At 41.1% G+C, this 17921-nt stretch overlaps 1 protein-coding gene across 3 annotated transcripts in view; it reads right to left on the reverse strand.

Moving 5' to 3' along the window:
- The window catches only part of SDC2 (syndecan 2), a 115030-nt gene that overhangs the window by 19272 nt on the left and 77837 nt on the right, over positions 1-17921 (reverse strand). The window contains exon 1 of one of the 3 annotated variants that reach the window (XM_032245684.1): positions 8127-8190. The exons of the other annotated variants lie outside the window; for them this stretch is intronic. The gene's annotated coding sequence lies outside the window, so the exon portion shown is untranslated. Of the gene's footprint in view, positions 1-8126; positions 8191-17921 lie in introns of those variants that run through there. 3 annotated transcript variants of the gene reach the window in all.

A 17921-nucleotide genomic window follows, 5' to 3' on the forward strand; every position in this document is an offset into this window, starting at 1 on the left:
CTCTCCAATCACACAGGTCCCCCGGCCATGCAGGGCTTTCTACCCCAGCCCAGACCTGTGCTGAGGCCAGGCACAGTGCCCAGAGAGGAGCAGTGCCCATGAGGCTCACCCGACAGGGAGAAAACCCACCGCACGCCTGCATCTAGGGCTCATTGGCTTAGCACAGCCTTAATGACAAATACAGATAAACCCACACGAGCACATTCTCTTTCTATTACTGGCAACTGGTAATAGCAAATCACACGCTTAATATGGAGAGGGATCAGTCACTAAGTATACCAGTTCTACAGCTTCTTAACTCTTCAGTAAGAGTTTGGTATTAAAATTCAACCTAATCCTGCCAAAAGAAGAACTTGTATGAACTGGAGACAGAGTAGAGGTGTAAGACTTTAAAAAATGGTTTTAGTAAATTGATATTTTACCACCAGTATCTCACAAAAGCCCAGAAAAAAAAATAAAAAATAAAGCAGACAGGCAGCTTTTAAACAATGCTTGTTCGGAAACAGGCAACACTCATGATTGCTCTGTTTTCAAAAATCATATAGAATGTTTGTTCCTAAAAGAAATTATAAATAACGTTTCCCTTACTACATTGGCTTTCATTAGCTTTAATCTTAAAAAAAAAAACTTTGTTCCAGCAGTCGCCATGATTGGAACCTTTTTAAGAGGACAGGTCCAACCCTCCGTAACAGTACCACTTTATTTTCTCAGGTTTCAGCGGCTGGCTAAACCTGAGCCCACATTCTCCACCAGGCCTCCGTGCCAACTGACAGCAAAGTATGGGAATCTATTTTGTTTGCGCTATCACATTCGTGGATTCTGAGAACTAAAACCTTAGGGACGGGCGCTCCAGTGACCTGGCTCGCAGGCATCCAGCGACCACCCTGAGCCAAGAGTGTGCTCCAACTTTTCTGCTAGAACCGTCAGAGCTTAACTCTGCAATCGGAGGAAGCCACCCTGTGTTCCACTCATCTCCAAGGCTGTCACCATTCCAGACTGTAATTCCCCGAGCTTGTGAACTGTGTTAGGAGCCCTCTGTTCCACAGCTCTATCATCAGCTGCCTCCTCTTAGGCTCTCAGCTCCTTTAAAGGCAAAGCTCCCCTCCTCCAATCACAGCGCTTCTCATACGGTAGGGTGCCCAGTAAACATCGCTTGGGTTGAACCACTGTTGGCGCTCCCACCTAAAAGCCATTCTCAGTCCTGGTTGTCTTAAACTTTGTCCCATTTACTTCCCCTGAAGAACCTTCTAGTTTCCTCTCCCAAATCCTGTTTACTATGAAACAGGCTGTGACTTCTCTACTCCTTACACACCTCCTGGTTATAAACTACTATTTTAGAATTTTGTAGCATAGGAACAGTTTAAGACATAAATGCTCACTGTTACTTTTCATTGTTTCATGTGTATTTTTCTTGCCCCTCAGCAGAGTACAACTCACTGAAGGCAGGTTCCAAATGACCTGTGTGTGTTCTCTGTCCCTCTCAAAATGCATGAACACAAAATAAATATTTGCCTGAGATTAAACCAAACTGGCCTTGGACTCAGGTTTCAGAATTACATGTCACAAGACCTCCAGGATCCTTATAGTTTAAAATCTCTCCATTTTAAGCCTAGGATCCCATCTGCCCCAAACCTCCTATAGCTTACGTTCCATCTATTTAAGTAACCTAGAGTCTTAAAAGTAAGCAAAATAGTCCCTTTCAATGTTATAAACTTGTTTCCCTTTTCTTAACACTGAATGACTTTCATTTTCCTGCTGGCTCTGCCAATGGAAGTTTGATGTGGCAAGGGTAATATTGAGATACTTAATCCTTGTACGTAAATTGAATTTCAATTCATTAGATGACCCAATTGTATGGACTGACACATCTGTCTCGCTAACAGGCAGATGGGCCAAAAATGCCTCCCAGAGAATTCTAGCCACCTCACCGTTCAACCACACTGGCAGTCTGACAAGCCAACTGATTTTTTGGGACAGCCGTCAGGCCAGTATTTCAACAAGACTTGGGGTAGAAGTCAGGGCGTGTCTGGAGAAGCTGGCCTGTCCTCAGCCACTCAGCTACTTGGGGTCTACAGGGCTCCAGGGTGGTCTCTGGGCTGACCAGATGTTTAACGTGTTTAACGGCAGCCAAAGTATGTTTCTCTGTGATCCAGGATGGTGAAAATAATCTTGACATTAAAGTTCTCTCCCACTCTGATTTCAGGAGCACCAAGAACATAGGAGAAATTACCAATATCTTTCCATAAAGTCCAATTTAATATAAAGCAGGGCCCTTTTCACTCTGTAGCGGATTATGAATACCTCCATTGTCTTTCCCTTTTAAAAAATAAAAAATAAAAAAAACCTCTGCCCTCTTGACAAATTCCTTTTATGAAGACTCCACACTCTGTTCTAAAAGGGTTTCTGGAGTGAACATGTCTAGGAAGGGAAATGAATTATACACCAATATTCCCTTGGGACAAGAAGACAGGCATCTCCTAAGGCCATGAAAAGGGTGATTCAAAACTACCGATTTTACACCTGGCAAAATGTAGTCTGCTTCACTTGAGGAGAAAACCTTGGGACACTCTGCACACACTTCCTTACTCAATGGGATCGTGACACTGGATGAAAACAACTGGAAAGAAACGTGCAGAGGCACAGAAGTCCAGAGCTGCAGCCTGGCTGCAGGGTTTCATAACGAGGCTGTTTAATTTGGACTGATCATCGCTGTGAGGCAGTGCCAATACTGTTGGCTAACAGGGTCCAGAGTACAGGCTGGAAGAAAAACAAAGCTGGTCTTTCAGACCTTTCCCTTTTGGCTGATGCAAGATTTGAATACAGGAGAGCAAAGGGAAGCTGTGGAAAGCAACAAAGTATGACCAAAAGGAAAATATGCGGCAGACAGGGATAGAGGGCGCTACGTAATGCCACGTTCAGCCAGGGAAACCAAAGCACTACATTGCCTCCATAGATGAAATTCCCAGAGGAGAATGTGCATCCGATTCAGTCGGGTAAACCCAGAATGCCTAGAAGGAAGGCAGATACATATTTGTCTCCTATCTCTACCCCGTCACCTCTGGTCCCTCCGGCTTCAGCTACCTCATCATGTTGGGCTCAAGCCTGGACTAAGGCCTCCTGACCTGGTCAATGCCCAAGTCTTTGTCTTGGAAGCCATCTATGCAGAGGAACAGTTCCTGAACTCAAACATCATCATATCACTCTCCTGCCTTTATTGGCTCTCTGCCACATACAGGATGACATAAAAACTTCTTAGCTGGGACTAGCACAGTGGCTCATGCCTGTAATCTCAGCACTTTGGGAGGCTGAGGCAAGTGGATCACCTGAGGTGAGGAGTTGGAGACCAGCCTGGCCAACATGGCGAAACTCCTCTACCAAAAATACAAAAATTAGCCAGGCGTGGTGGTGGGTGCCTGTAGTCCCAGCTACTCAGGAGGCTGAGGCAGGAGAATCACTTGAACCTGGGAGGCAGAGGTTGCAGTGAGCTGAAATTGCTCACTGCACTGCAGCCTGGGAGACAGAGCAATGAGACTCTGTCTCAAAAACAACCACCACCACCACCTCCTTAGACTGGAAGAAGGTTCTTTACCAAGAGGCCTCAGCTGCAGTTCTAGTGTCAGCTGCTGCTGTTTCTTCCACACGAAACCCAGGCACCAACACAAAAACACCAAGAAGAGACCTGGTGACACCAATTTCCTTCATATAAGACCCCTAAGAGGAAATAAACTCCTTTAGGATGGAACAGTGAGGAAAGCAGTAGTGATCTAGGCCTTCCACACTTGATGATAAAAATTTAGAGCTTGATAAACTATTTCAGCGCAAACTTACATGGTATTTGTAATAAAACGACAAGAGCAAGTGTTAATTCAATACACAAAAGATCAAGGGTACTCACCTTGATTTTAGTCAGAAACATCACAAACCTGTCCATTTTCTCAGCAAAGACAATTTGTAGGATAGCAACCGAACAAATTCGTTTGACTTTTCTCACGTAGTTAAAACGGACGTTGAACAAATACCATGTTTCAAACTGCCAGTGTGGAAATCTGTTTTAGAAATTCAAAGCCTTGTTTGAAAAACACAATGCCTTATCTACTAAGCAGAGGTCCTCCACGTGCTTTAAACTAGTGCAACCAGCACAGTGGTCAAAATAATTAAAAGCTCAAAGCAGTAGATGTTAAATTTACTTTATGGCTTTAACTCAGGTTAGCAACGAAAGCAGAAAGTAGAAAACTTAATTATGGATGACTGAGGCTCCCAGACCCAACTTCCAGAAAGTTAGCCTTTGAACATAAAAACAAAGTATCTATGTGGCCTAATCATACATTTCTATATCACATCAGAGACAACAAACACCTAGATGATGCCTCTCGTTTTAAGGAAAAGGCACATCCAACCCCAAGTATGCCTCAGATGTACATTAACTTTTATGATGATTACAAAGTACCAAAAACGCTATAACTGTAGCTTATCTTTCCATAAGTGACTCAGTAAACTATTTTATTACTAGAAACACACATTGTAAAGAAAATAATAATTAGCTAAAAATTTCTTTCACCCACACCAGTCACTCAGATGATATACCTGTCCTTAAGCTAAAGTTGCCAAATCTAACCTAGGTCTAGCCCAAAGGAACATATAATTTTAGAGCTTGACTGGACACTACAGGCACCAAGATCACTGATTTATTTCAAAAATGAAGAAACAGAACACCAGAGTGGCAAAGGAGCTCAAAAGTCCTCAGGTCCAGCTGGTGGCCAAACTGGAGCCCGAAGCTGTTGACACCTACGTGTGGGCTCTTTCTGCCGCACTGGAACGCTCCACAACATGAGTGATGTCAGACCACTCAGCCTCGGGTTCAAAAGGATTAGCTGTGGCTGTTAGGTGTTTATTATGTGCCAGGCATTTTGTGCTTAGCGTTTTATAAGCATTGGCTCATCTAATCATCTCAACAATCTCCAAGGACTACCTAGGAACTGAGGCTTGCCTGAAGTCATACAGCCCCAGAAGTAGGGGGTCCGGACCTCAAAATGTGTGTCACTGAGTGTGTTCAACGCACTGCGTACCACGTCCCTCCCTTTTCCTTTCACACATAATCATAATAAAGGCACGGGGAAGAACTACAATAAAGAGCTGTGTTAAATTTGGCTTAATCCAGGATTTTCAAACTTTGATCATGGAAATTCTCCCCCCTAGAATATCGATTTAACATCTTCCAGAACTAGCATTCTCGGCATCATACATGGGGAAAAAATTGCACTGAGAGTTTTGAGCTCTGGCTTAACAGTTACTTCTCTGCCTAATGCCCCTCAAATTTCCTACATGGAGGATGCCTGGAACCATCCACACCAATTGTCATTCATTCATTTTTGGTAACACCATTTCTAACAAGCAGGTGCCCCACGCAAACTCAAAATGTAACAGAAGGAAAGAACCTTTTGTTTACTGTTCGAAAAAGATATTCTTGTCCTTGAATATGTTAGATATGGCTGACTTATAAGCACATGCTGTTGTCTCTACTAGCACTTATTTTAAGGATTTATTTACAGAGAACTATCTAGTATGTAGTAGTTTAGGCTTACCTTATTATCCTATATATACATACAAACCATCCACGGCAAAAAAGCCAATGTCAAAGGTTAGGTCACACATGAAAGAAAATTCTTAAATCCCCCTACATAAGAAATTCTTAAGAAAAGTCTTTGGGCTGAGCACAGTGGCTCACACCTATATCTCAGTACTTTGGGAGGCTGAAGCTGAAGTGGGTGGATCGCCTGAGGTCAAGAGTTCAAGACCAGCCTGGCCAACATGGTGAAACCCTGTCTCTACTAAAAATACAAAAAATTAGCCAGGCGTGGTGGCAGGTACCTGTTAGTCCAGTTACTTAGGAGGCTGGGGCAGAAGAATCACTTAAACCTGGGAGACAGAGGTTGCAGTGAGCCGAGATTATGCCACTGCATTCCAGCCTAGGCGACAGAGCCAGGCTCCATCTCAAAAACAAAAAAGATAAAAAGAAGAGTCTTTAGTTCCAAACATCTTAAATAGTTCTTAATTCATCATATAGAAAGCTAACATCTCTTTAAGAAACACTTCAACAACCCTTCCACAAAGTGAGGCATGAATTTAAATGATTTACTCATGCATACTAGGAAAACAATCCCAAAGCCGAAAAAATAATTCAGTTACATGAAGGTTGAATCACATTTCGGTGAAAAGTGGGACACATGAGGATGACTGGGCTGGTCATAATGATGTCAAGTCATAGGCAACTTTGGAGAAATTCCTCTAGCTCCATGAAGCTTCTGAAACAACCCAAGGTCTGGGAGGTGACAGAATTCCTACTGTAATTATTCACAGTCCGTGAAGTCTGAAACACTCACTTGGAATGTGCCACTGATGTTGGCTGTTCCTGTTGAATGCCTCTTACGGAATGGGGCTCTTCTCATATCACTGAGAAAGTGAGTTCCTTGAAGAGGCCCCAGACCCTGGCCTAAGCCTAATGCTTTCTGTGTCCTCTCCTTTGACTACTGTTGTGTTGTAGGAACCAACAACACAACAATAGAAGGCTCAATAGAGAGCAGAAGTTCATTTTTTCTAAGGGGCTGAATCCAAGCTTAATGCCACTTGGTGAAAGAAAATAACCAGGCCTTTAAAAAATTACCGGGTTGACCAGGCACAGTGGCTCACGCCTGTAATCCCAGCACTTTTGGAGGCTGAGGTGGGTAGATCACCTGAGGTCAGGAATTCGAGACCAGCCTGCCCTGCATGGTGAAACCCCATCTCTACTAAAAATACAAAAAATTAGCTGGGCGTGGTGGCGGGCGCCTGTCACCGCACTCCAGCCTGGGTGGCAAGAGCAAAACTCTGTCTCAAAAAAAAAAAAGTTACCTGGTTACCCCACAACTGGGAAAAACAGATCAATCTTCTCTTACCTGGTCTCTTTTTAAAAAGCTGGAATTGGGCCTTATTCTGTGAGGGGAACTGCCAGAAAAGTTAACTGTGACCTTGGAAGAAACCTTGGGCTCATGAAGAAAGTCTCCAATTAGCCAGGCACAACTTTGGTCTTTGGAGAACATTTAAATGGCTGAGGACTGTTTTAAAAAGTAACACCAAGTTAGGGTACTTAACTGTAGAAATTCTCCTCTTAGTTTAAATAAAGAGCTGAAGTTGGTTGAAAGCAGTTAGATTTCCTAAGCTAACACAGCTCCAAATAAAATCGTTGTTTCATAAAATGCTCAGCACAATAATCAGTACATTAGCTGACCCCCCCCCAAAAAAAAAACTCTTGCCAGAGGATTACTTGGCACAACTAAACTTGTCATGATTCAATATAATCAGTATCATTTTCAGAAAAGAGGCCCTGCAGTATGTACACTGGGGCATCTGGTGCTGCAAAATGATTTTTCTTCCTACAGTGTTTGTTTATTGATTCTACAGAACCGTACCTGGTGTAATAAATGATTTGTTGGGTAAATTAAAAATAGTATCTCAGATATGATGATCCAGAAAGATCTTGTATGTTTATTTAACTGAATGATGTCCCCTTCCCCTGTCCCCAAGCATCACAACACACAAAACAGGATGTACCCGCCCCATCCTTCTCATTTCTCTTCAATCTAAAACTTGGTAACACAATGAACAGCCTGGGTACACACACTCATTGAGTCTATGCTCACCCCCCGTCATCATATCACGGGCATATCATTCTACAAACTCATGTCATCCAAATCCCTGTTGTTCCAAGCCATCATCTCATGATGAATCCTTAACTGACTTAACCAGCTAAAAGGAATCTAAACCTTTGCACTCAAACTCTTGACACACCTCACGCTTTTTGACCAAAATAATTGCAGAGACAAACTAATTAAAAGCCAAATATCCTACTTGGACAGAATGTTCACATTATGCCCTTTTGTTGCTTTTGAATTTCAAAACACTTACATTACAAAATCCTATCAATACATTTTTTTAAAATACCCTTCATGAAATTGATTTACTGCTTATACTAAAAACAAACAAGAAATCTTCCTCCTTAGCCACAAGGAAAAAAGGCAACTGGGGAAAAAAAACCAAAAACCAAAAAACAAAGAAACAAAGGCAAAGCAGAACACACTGACAATTCTTACTTCTGTTTGTGGTAATGGGTTTAGATTCCTGATCCAGAGAAAGAAGGGAAGCAACCTTTGTCTTGAATTAAATTTTTCTGGCAACAAAAGTAGGGATGTATGAGGCAATGTATACTAAACCAATGCCTGGGACTTTGAGTGGGATTATGTTGAATATGCATGACACACAAAAGGAAAATGTTCATGACTTACAGATGTGCTCCACATTGAGCTTTCTTCCTTTTTTGGAATATCAAACAGAGGGAAGCAAGAGGTTTGCAGCCATGTTATTATAAGCACCGCTGCCTCTCCCACTCCCAAATGAGAATATTCCAGTATTTATTTTGCTATCCATATGACCACAGTTTAGACTAGAGTAAAAATAGAAGCCGTATGAGCCTAACCTGAAAAGTTCCAAGTGCTGGAGAGGGTCAGCATTAATAAATTCTAACTAAAGTAATGAGATTCTGTTTCCTGGTGGAGTTTGGCAGGAGAAGGGGGAAAAAAGATATTTGGAATTTACTTCGTATTCAGAAGTGTTTTGTAAAAACTACCATAATGGAACAGAGTCCAAGTCAAGCACAGGAAGCCAACAGGCTCTGGTTTAGATTTAATAATTCACTTTACAGGTTTTTCAACTGCTACAATTCTAGGCCCCAAGGCATAACTACATATATTCTCCTCCCTATACAGGGGCTGACAGAATGCCACAGAAAGCTTACAGGACAGAAAAATGGGAAAGACCTTGGGTCCGAAGGGCAGACCACACCTTTCCAGGCTTTAGCTCAGGGTGGAGAAAGAATCTGAGTTCTGGGACTTGCCACAGTCAGTAGACAGTATTTCCAAGTGAGCCTGTGTTTCAGAGGTCTGAGCTAGAACTGAGTCTGAATGTCAATAGGAATATGGAACACACTACTGTTGGCCTGTAAAAAGAAGCCTTGGCTATTTGAAAGATGCCAAATAACAGAAATTGGTACAGACCCTTTAGAAATCACATTGGCAATGTGTTTTAAGAAGCTGCAAAATCTTTTATACCATTTGACCAGATGTTTCTTCTCCCCAGGAATTATCCTAATGAAATAAAAGTAAGGGTGTTTACTAACGCATTAAAGACAAATCAGGGAGACAAGCTCAATGCCTACTATAGGGCGGTATTTTGTCTGGTAAATAATACCCCAGCATGATATAGTAGTTTTCTCAATATAGCCATTAAAAATCCTATACCACATAGTAACAAGTAAAAGTGTTTGTATGCTTTAAAAAGCATACATTAATTTTTTCTTATATTGCAATTTCATATACATTTGGCCAAGCATTGAAAAGGGAATGGAAAATGAAGAAGAAAGGCAACTGGTTAGAGTGGTGAATTTTTGTGAAATTGTTTTCCTAATTGATATTACAGTCAGATTTTTTGCACTCTAATGTTGCTAAAAGCACAGAAGGCGCAAGACCAATAAGTCACAGACACAAATGACTAGGAACCAGCTTTCAGACATCAACAGTACAAATAAACTTTGGAAAATTAATCAATTAACAGCAAATACATCCAAACATAAGACACACACACACACACACACAAATATCTATATAAATCTATAAATACACACACACACACACACACACACACACACACATATATATTTATATGTATATATAAAGCAAGCGTCATGAGCTGGTGCAGTGACTCATTCTTATAATCCCAGCATTTTGGGAGGCCAAGGTTGGAGGATTGCTTGAGATCAGGAGTTCAAGAGCAGCCTGGGCAACACAGTGAGACCTCATCTCTACAAAATATTTTTTTAAAAAAGAAGAAAGCAAAGATTATGGAAGTATGTAAGTATATATATATTTTAAAAAATCACACTTCAGAAAAATGCCAACTCAAAGAACAACAGTGCTTGGGCCACTTCTGATCCATTTCATCTGCGGTTATAAAGGCAAAGGGTCTAATAAATGGATATTTAGTTGTAAAATTTCAGGTTTTAAAAATTCCTGGGTCTAATAACCTGTCTTGTTAGCTCCTCCTTGCTCCTGGGTTATTTCAAGTGGAGGAAGCCACTTCAAGTCAAGGACAGCTTGCTCAGTTTCCCAGCATGCAAGCTCCCTTCCAGCTTAGCCCCAGCCAGAGGAGGCTGATGCCTGCACTTGAGCCCCGTGCCTCTGACACACCTGCAGGGCTGACATGCCAGTGAGCTGGGCAGATGTTCGCTACTGCTCCTTGTTTTCAGCATCTGTTCTATTGCACCTACCTCACCTATTTATAACAGGAGCCTCTCCTTCTGCTGATTACAGGAAAGCCGGTAAGTGGACACAGTGACCTGATCTAGGAGAACTTTTTAAATGAAGAAAATGACACTTGCATTCCTTATACTGGGAGCCTGAAGATGTGTCAGGACTTTCAAAGAATCTTTTAAAAATGTAAAAATCTAAACAAAAGCAACAAAACTAAAACAGAAGGGATAAATCTAAAGGCGATGAGACCATTGATTTCAAAGCTGAAGTTAAAAGAAACTGTTTGGAATGGTGGGGCTTTGAATACCTAGCACCAAGTCACCAGAGTAGCTGTACTGTGTGTGCCAAAGAGATTATTCATATTCCTGATATCTACTGCGAAAACAGCCTGATTCTGCCCAAGACTCAGAGCCCCAGGTTCTGTATTTATTTTTGTATATAAAGGAACTGTTCCTGGCCAAACTTTTTAACCAAGTAAAATAAATGATAATGGCCAACCAAGCAACTTTTAAAGAAATGGTTTCCTTGACAGAAGAACCAGAAAAATATTTAAAGATATTAGAGTATATTATGAAATCCATCACAGACACTTTATGAAATTCTCCAGGAAATGAAGCCTTCCCCAAGCTGCACCACGGCAGTTGGGGCAGAAGCATTTGCTCCCGGTCAAACTGACATGCTTCACGCAGATTATACTGATGACCACGCGACCAGTACCATCTCAGAGCAAACACATTTTAGAAAGAACTCCTGTTGGTGTGCTGAAGTGCTGTATATGAATATTTTATCTGAGGAAGACATTCAGGTTCTTGTCAAATGAGGGGAAATGGAAACCTGTGGACAGTAATATTTTTTTCACCAGTGACAAATACTTTATCAGCTGTACAAACTGACATGTAGCCAACACTCTCAAAAATCCAAAAGGTAACCTAATCCATTCTCATGCTGCCTTCTGTCTTTCTAATCCACCTCCATCAGAATCTATGTATGAAGACATTTCAGCATTCTGCTGAATCATATAGTACTCTTTTTTTTGCAGGGGGAGACGGAATCTCGCTCTGTCGCCTGGGCTGGAGTGCAGTGCTGCAATCTCGGCTCACTGCAACCTCTGCCTCCCAGGTCCTCCCGGCTCAGCCTCACGAGTAGCTGGGATTACAGCGTATGTCACCACGCCCAGTTAATTTTTATATTTTTAGTAGAGACGGGGTTTCACCATGTTGGTCAGGCTGGTCTCGAACTTCTGACCTCAAGTGATCCACCGCTTTGGCCTCCCAAAGTGCTGGGATTACAGGCATGAGCCACTGTGCTCGGCCCTCATATAGTACTCTTATCCTTATGATATCAGGGTTGCAGAGGATGAAAGGTAAAAGTGAACTTGCCAAGTGGTAAAATTACATGCTTAATTTCAAAAATAATATTTAAGAAGCACTTTTGAGAATACACTGAAAACAAGAACACATATCATTATTATTTTTTGCCCCCGAATGAGGCTGATTCATAGTTATTCACTAGTGACAAGTCTCAGCTGGAACACACATGTGTAAGTACCATTTCATAAGAGACAGAACATTTTATCTTCTAAAAATATGGAAGATGAAGAAAAGCAAAACAGGAATTAAAAATAGATCATCTCAGGAATTTTTTTTTTCCAAGTTAGTCCCGTAATGATTAAAAAAAAAAAAAGCTGATTTTACTAGTTCTGAGGCAACCCGTACTACAGAGGCCCCTGTGGGATCTGGCACCCAGGGGTGCTAACTAAAAAGTGATGCTAAACTCAACACTATTTTATAAAAATCCCCATACTCTCCAGGATCAATTCTTCCCAAATTAATGGGGCTCCCCATTCCTGCAAATGCCTTCTGTAAAGCAGCCAATGGCAGTTAAGTGCCCCATCCCCTCTTTCAGTATGAAAGCACCTGGACTACCTGTTACATCTGAATTTTCTAGAGCACACACAGTCTTACTGAGTTAAACTCTGGGAGCCCAGGCCATATTAATGGTCTCTCGCTTGGGCCCCGTCACATGTCTTGTATTGGAACCAGTTTCTAATACTCAATAGCTTTAACTGCTCCAGGCACACTTGCTTCCAGACTGGGCCTCTGCTCACAGAGTGGAGTTTATTATTTAATTGGTATGAGATGAGCCCGTAGTCATGATGCTCACATGTAAGATGCCAAATGAAGACATGTCTACTCCTCGGTGGCCTCAAGCAACAGCTGAAGATATGGAGGTTTGGGAGCTATTGGTTGCCTTATCCCTTTGACTGGACATACCTGGCTTTAGCCAATGCTCTCGAACAAAGACATCCTCTGACTCTCCCTTCCTGCTGCTTAACCTTACACTCTGCCTGTAGAAAAATGACACGCTTCTTGCCCCTCCTGCTTTGGAGGCTGAAGAATGGGGCTGAGTGATTGCAGCTGCCACGGTAACCTCTTTGGCATGCGTGCCAGCAATGCCTCACCTAAGAGCCTTTCCCCTGCCTCGCTGCCCTGGCCCACCGGTGATGACCACAATCCCTTCAAGTGGTCACATTGCAGGGCAGCCCCCATGGAAACCCATTTGGAGCTGTTCAAGCTCATACCAAAGAATGATGTTTTTAATACAGATTGTTCTTTTTAAATCCTTTACAAAAGCAGCTGTAATCAATCGTGCTGGGGGCGCTCTGTAAAAAGCTGCCATTGGGAAAGCCCTAATATTGATTCTTTTCCCTTTCATGGCTTTTAAGAAAACAATCTCACATGCTAAGAAACCATAATCAATTTTTCTAGACTTTGCTAACATGAAACAGTATCTAAATCAAAATGTTACCTTCAAAAATTACAGAAAAAATGTAGCAGATATAAGCAAGCCATCTGTTATCCTGCCTTTCATGTAAGGGACAACGTGTTTGTTTAAGACAAATGCCAGTTGAACAAATTCAATAATTGTTAAATACTGATTAAAACTCTGCAACTCTTATAAGAGTTCTTTAGCAGATGACGATTGCTTAAAGGCTGAGGGAAAATCTGTCTTCATTTGAGATCTGGCATTTTCAATTTTTAATTTGCAAGATAATGTACTATTTTCTCTGTGCCTATTCTTAGAGAAAACTATCAATTCTAAGCCTGTGTTTATAGACAGTCATGATTCCAAGTGGTCACATCCTGACTGAACTTCCAAATACTAGAATATTTTAAGTCTTTTCACAGGAATTACAGCAGATATATTACTTTGTCAAGTTTGCCTTTTCATGTGAGGCCTCTTAGAAACTCAAGCATTTCAAAAGGCACAAAGTCAATATTTAAAGCTACAATGTGCAGACAAAGCAGTTTGGCATTTTCATTTAAAAATTATATTAAAAACCCTCACTAGCATCAACAGCCAATTTCCAGATTAGACATTAAAGGAAAGCACAATGTAATCTACTCTGTTATCTGTACTTCTGTTTAGAAGGAAAAAAAATTAAGACTTTATTAAAATGCCATACATAAAACAAATACAGAACTGAAATCTAAGTATACTGACAGCCCACAATGCTTTATTGTCAGCATGGCACCTACCACGTGAATGAAATTAGATCTGATCAAATCTAAACTGCTGGCAAAAAAAAAAAAAAAAGAAACACAAAAAAACTTAACTACTATTTGCTTTGCTACCAAATAAGAGCAATTTCAGTTTCAAGGGAGTGAGCTACAATTTCTGTGGCCAAGTATCCAACAGGCATTCAGGTTTCACATTCCCGCTCTCCAACAACCACAGGAGTTTACTGAGGGAATGGGTATATAATTTGCAAATTTATTAGTTGGGAAGTTTAACTCCCTTTCCACACCCACCCTATCATCCCCTCAAATTAGGGAAGGCCCCTGCTTTTTCTTCTTTCTTTCTTTTTTTTTAAACACCAAACTAAATAAGCAAGAGCTGAGAGTTCTGTAAAACTCCTTAACACTAGCTGATCAAGGGCCTAAACCATTGTCAAGCCATGCCGCCCGGGGCTGTCACACAGGGTGCATTTCACAGCTTCACTGGCCTGGCAGCCTTTTTATCCCCAAAGTCATCTTAAGCAACTGTTCTTCAGCAAACAGACTTCTGAGCTTCATCTCTTCCATTGTAAAACTGTGGCACAAAAGAGCTAAGCATTAAAGAGAAACCAGAATCAGCCCGGTCAACTATAATTTCAATCCCATCCTTCTCACTGAATGCTTTCATTTGAATTACGGCTGTCTAATAAAATCTGTGATAATGGAAATTTTCTACATATGCACTGTCCAAAATAACAGCAAATAGCCACATATGGCTATTGAATAGCTGATACGTGGTTAGTACAACCAAGGCACTGAATTCTTCATCTTGTTTACTTTTCAATCAATTTAAGTTCAAACAGACACATGTGGCTATTTTTCCAGACTTTTCTAGTAGCTAGCAAACTGGTCAGGGCAGTTCTAAAGAGAATTTAAGAAACTGCTGTTGGAAGCCTGGACACATCAAAGCCACCTACCTTTGCCGGGCTAAGCCACTGCAGGGTTAAATGCTCTCTCCTTAAATATTAACTGCACATTAGCAGAAGTCAATGCCTAATAACATAATTGCCTTTTCCATCACAACTCTCCCTTGGCACTATACGCCTGGCAGAAAAATTAAGGAGTCCATGTAACTAGGTTATTTAATGACTATTTATCAAATAACTGCTATGTGCTGGAATGTCCTATTATTTGTTTAAAAGTAAAACAATAAGCTTCATGAATGGATAGGCAAACTATGGTACAGCCATACAATGGAATGTTATATATGAGCTATCAAAATACATGAAGGAGGCCAGGCGCAGTGGCTCACACCTGTAATCCCAGCACTTTGGGAGGCCAAGTTGGGCAGATCACGAAGTCAGGAGATCAAGACCATCCTAGCCAATGTGCTGAAATCCCGTCTCTACTAAAAGTACAAAAATTAGCATGTGGTGGCACATGCCTGTAATCCTAGCTACTCAGGAGGCTGAGGCAAGACAATCACTTGAACCAGGGAGTCAGAGGTTGCAGTGAGCCAAGATCACAACATGGCACTCCAGCCTGGTGACAGAGCAAGACTCAGTCTCAAATAAATAAAGACACGAAGAAACTTAAAATGCACATTGCTAAGTGAAAGAAGCCAATCTGAAGGGGCTCTATACTGTATGATTCCAGGTATATAACATAATGAAAAGGCAAAGATGAGTACAAAGATGAGTAGTTGCCAGGGGTTCTGGGGAAGAAGGTTTGAGTAAATAGGTAGAGCATGGGGTATTTTTAGGGCAGTGAAACTATTCTGTATGATAATATAATAGTGGATACATGACATTATGCATTTGTCAAAACTCATGTAAGTGTATAACACAAGGTGTAAAGCTTAAACTATTGACTACAGCTAATAATAATGTATCAATGTTGGTTCATTAATTACAGTACATGTACCACACTAATAAAAGATATGTTAGTATACAGTAAGAAGCAAAATGGGGGAATGGATGGCGGGTATATGGAACACATATACCATATTCTCGATGATTCTGCTTGATTATTCTATAAATCTTAGACTCTACCAAAAAAATAGTCTATTAATTATCACAAAATACAAGTACCTGGAGAACTCCTGAGGCCTGCTCATATAGTCTTCCCTGACCAACCATTTCTTCTACAGTGAAACCAGGATTTGGACAAATCACACAAAAGATGGTTCTTGTTTGCTAGTGATGTGTGTACCTAGCTGCCTCACCTCTCTGGCATCAGACTCAATTAGCTTCAACAAATAAATGACACATTTCTGGACTTCTAGAAGTTATAAGTAGCCCATTTAGACTTGTAATGGGTGTTATACATTCATTCTCATTCATTCATTCTTGCCTGCACTGTTACATCAAGCAAGAAAGTAAGATGCTGGCAACAGATATGGGAAGTGCAGTCTTTTCTGGGAAAGCGGCTCATTTGTGTACAAGTATTAAATAATGAGTTGCACCGCTGTTCCATCCACTTAGCCAGTACAATCACTGGGATTTCTTTGATGTATTAATCAACTGCAGAGGATAAAAGTCTACTAGATCTCAAGACATTCTTGGGACAACTGAGAAATCTAAATATGGACTGGATATTAGGAAATACTATATATTTATCATCAATTGTCTTAGGTGAAATTGTGTTTTCTCCTTTTTCCCAGGGGACGAATGTTGAAGTCCTCAGGAGTGAAGTATCCTGACAACCGAAATTTACTATCAATGGTACTACTAAAAAACAACAAAAATCCGTATTTAAAGAGAATAATAAGGCAAATCTGGTAAAAACACGACCAATTATTAAACTCAGGAGGAGAATATTGTCTTATGCTTTTCAACTTTTATGGATGTTTGAGAATTCATAATTTAAAAGTTGGGAGGCAGTAGGGTAACTCCAGCTGAAAAAAACTTCAGGTGACACCAGGGCTGGTATTAATCACCGATGGGACGCGAAAGTGCTGCCTTGTACCAGGTACAAGAATGAGCTGACCTTTACTAAAAATTATACCAGCCTGTGGTTAGTTGAGTAAAACAAATTGGGCCCACAAAAGACTGCATGATATGTTTGTGTGTGGGGACTGGAGAGGGCGGCAACCATATAATCTTCTAGGAGAAAAGATGGCTGTGAACTTCACAGATAAGCTAGGGCCCTAAAGGGAAAAGGTTTCTTTGACAACAGGGTGAAGACAGAAAAGTAGGTAAGAGAGGCATAAGGACAGAAAACAAGTCTAGCAAGGTAAGAAGCTTCCTTATCAGAACTACTCGCAGAGCAAACTCTTTGGTGCCCTTTCATTGGGCAAACAATATCCGACATGCAGAACAGAAATCATTTTTCTATGTGTGCATTTTTAATGGAATTCATGTCTGTATGCAAATAGCTAAAGAAATAGAATCAGAGTAAATATTCCAGGCTGTAAGTGGCTCAGATACTACCGACAAAAAAATAAAACCCTGCCTCCTGGAACAAGTGAGTGAGGGGAAATGATTAAACAGTTATGTCAACAGAACAGAACTCAGAACTTGGCTCCTATCCCCATCCTCACCAGCTCTTTAATTTAATTAAAGAAGAAATTGTTGGTGACAACAATACATAAATTAAGTCATGTATTGTATATTATTAAAAGGATGACTTGAAAATTCAAGCTGTGCACTTATGATTTGTGTACTTTTCTGATTGTGTACTTTTCTGATTGTGTTATACTTCAGTGAAAAGTTGACTAAAACAAACACAGTCACCTGAATCTTAGAAACCCTCCCCCCACCCCACCCTGCAGGTTTGCAAGTACAGGTACTTCTTAGACACCCACCAGGTGGATATTATGGTTCTTTCAGGTTTTCCACTTGTTACCTGTGTATGTGAGCACTGAAGTCAAAGAGATGCCAGTGCTCACTCAGGAAACATATTTAGAAGGCTTTGCATCTCTACAGTTTTCACAAAGGAGAAAGGCTTATATTTCTGGTTGTCTAGATCAGGGCTCCCAACCCCCAAGCCACAGACTGATACCCGTCATCGCCTGTTAGGAACCAGGCCACAGAGCAGAGGTGAGTGGCCAGTGAGCATTACAGCCTGAGCTCTGCCTCCTGTGAGA

Source organism: Sapajus apella, unplaced genomic scaffold (genome assembly GCF_009761245.1).
Source record: "Sapajus apella isolate SASKATOON/1434 unplaced genomic scaffold, GSC_monkey_1.0 scaffold3, whole genome shotgun sequence".
Classification (NCBI taxonomy): domain Eukaryota; kingdom Metazoa; phylum Chordata; class Mammalia; order Primates; family Cebidae; genus Sapajus; species Sapajus apella.